This window comes from Pseudophryne corroboree, chromosome 6 (assembly GCF_028390025.1).
Source record: "Pseudophryne corroboree isolate aPseCor3 chromosome 6, aPseCor3.hap2, whole genome shotgun sequence".
In the NCBI taxonomy this organism is placed as follows: Eukaryota; Metazoa; Chordata; class Amphibia; order Anura; family Myobatrachidae; genus Pseudophryne; species Pseudophryne corroboree.
The window spans coordinates 369690828-369693625 of NC_086449.1; positions in this window are offsets into that span (position 1 = coordinate 369690828).

Sequence of the window (2798 nt, forward strand, 5' to 3'; positions counted from 1 at the left end):
AGACATGCTGCTTGGGTACGGATTTGCAGGCGCATCCAGCGACAAGCCCCAAAAATGACCATGACATGTCTCCCCCATCAACGCTAGAGATGAGCGCCGGAAATTTTTCGGGTTTTGTGTTTTGGTTTTGGGTTCGGTTCCGCGTCCGTGTTTTGGGTTCGACCGCGTTTTGGCAAAACCTAACCGAATTTTTTTTGTCGGATTCGGGTGTGTTTTTGATTGGGGTGTTTTTTTCCAAAAAACCTAAAAAACAGCTTAAATCATAGAATTTGGGGGTCATTTTGATCCCAAAGTATTATTAACCTCAAAAACCATCATTTCCACTCATTCTCAGTCTATTCTGAATACCTCACACCTCACAATATTATTTTTAGTCCTAAAATTTGCACCGAGGTCGCTGGATGACTAAGCTAAGCGACCCTAGTGGCCGACACAAACACCGGGCCCATCTAGGAGTGGCACTGCAGTGTCACGCAGGATGTCCCTTCCAAAAAACCCTCCCCAAACAGCACATGACGCAAAGAAAAAAAGAGGCGCAATGAGGTAGCTGTGTGAGTAAGATAAGCGACCCTAGTGGCCGACACAAACACCGGGCCCATCTAGGAGTGTCACTGCAGTGTCACGCAGGATGTCCCTTCCAAAAAACCCTCCCCAAACAGCACATGACGCAAAGAAAAAAAGAGGCGCAATGAGGTAGCTGTGTGAGTAAGATAAGCGACCCTAGTGGCCGACACAAACACCGGGCCCATCTAGGAGTGTCACTGCAGTGTCACGCAGGATGTCCCTTCCAAAAAACCCTCCCCAAACAGCACATGACGCAAAGAAAAAAAGAGGCGCAATGAGGTAGCTGTGTGAGTAAGATAAGCGACCCTAGTGGCCGACACAAACACCGGGCCCATCTAGGAGTGTCACTGCAGTGTCACGCAGGATGTCCCTTCCAAAAAACCCTCCCCAAACAGCACATGACGCAAAGAAAAAAAGAGGCGCAATGAGGTAGCTGTGTGAGTAAGATAAGCGACCCTAGTGGCCGACACAAACACCGGGCCCATCTAGGAGTGTCACTGCAGTGTCACGCAGGATGTCCCTTCCAAAAAACCCTCCCCAAACAGCACATGACGCAAAGAAAAATTAAAGAAAAAAAGAGGTGCAAGATGGAATTGTCCTTGGGCCCTCCCACTCACCCTTATGTTGTATAAACAGGACATGCACACTTTAACCAACCCATCATTTCAGTGACAGGGTCTGCCACACGACTGTGACTGATATGACGGGTTGGTTTGGACCCCCACCAAAAAAGAAGCAATTAATCTCTCCTTGCACAAACTGGCTCTACAGAGGCAAGATGTCCACCTCATCATCATCCTCCGATATATCACCGTGTACATCCCCCTCCTCACAGATTATCAATTCGTCCCCACTGGAATCCACCATCTCAGCTCCCTGTGTACTTTGTGGAGGCAATTGCTGCTGGTCAATGTCTCCGCGGAGGAATTGATTATAATTCATTTTAATGAACATCATCTTCTCCACATTTTCTGGATGTAACCTCGTACGCCGATTGCTGACAAGGTGAGCGGCGGCACTAAACACTCTTTCGGAGTACACACTTGTGGGAGGGCAACTTAGGTAGAATAAAGCCAGTTTGTGCAAGGGCCTCCAAATTGCCTCTTTTTCCTGCCAGTATAAGTACGGACTGTCTGACGTGCCTACTTGGATGCGGTCACTCATATAATCCTCCACCATTCTTTCAATGGGGAGAGAATCATATGCAGTGCCAGTAGACGACATGTCCGTATCCGTAATCGTTGTCAGGTCCTTCAGTCCGGACCAGATGTCAGCATCAGCAGTCGCTCCAGACTGCCCTGCATCACCGCCAGCGGGTGGGCTCGGAATTCTGAGCCTTTTCCTCGCACCCCCAGTTGCGGGAGAATGTGAAGGAGGAGATGTTGACAGGTCGCGTTCTGCTTGACTTGACAATTTTCTCACCAGCAGGTCTTTCAACCCCAGCAGACTTGTGTCTGCCGGAAAGAGAGATCCAAGGTAGGCTTTAAATCTAGGATCGAGCACGGTGGCCAAAATGTAGTGCTCTGATTTCAACAGATTGACCACCCGTGAATCCTTGTTAAGCGAATTAAGGGCTCCATCCACAAGTCCCACATGCCTAGCGGAATCGCTCCCTTTTAGCTCCTCCTTCAATGCCTCCAGCTTCTTCTGCAAAAGCCTGATGAGAGGAATGACCTGACTCAGGCTGGCAGTGTCTGAACTGACTTCACGTGTGGCAAGTTCAAAGGGCATCAGAACCTTGCACAACGTTGAAATCATTCTCCACTGCGCTTGAGACAGGTGCATTCCACCTCCTATATCGTGCTCAATTGTATAGGCTTGAATGGCCTTTTGCTGCTCCTCCAACCTCTGAAGCATATAGAGGGTTGAATTCCACCTCGTTACCACTTCTTGCTTCAGATGATGGCAGGGCAGGTTCAGTAGTTTTTGGTGGTGCTCCAGTCTTCTGTACGTGGTGCCTGTACGCCGAAAGTGTCCCGCAATTCTTCTGGCCACCGACAGCATCTCTTGCACGCCCCTGTCGTTTTTTAAAAAATTCTGCACCACCAAATTCAAGGTATGTGCAAAACATGGGACGTGCTGGAATTTGCCCATATTTAATGCACACACAATATTGCTGGCGTTGTCCGATGCCACAAATCCACAGGAGAGTCCAATTGGGGTAAGCCATTCCGCGATGATCTTCCTCAGTTGCCGTAAGAGGTTTTCAGCTGTGTGCGTATTCTGGAAACCGG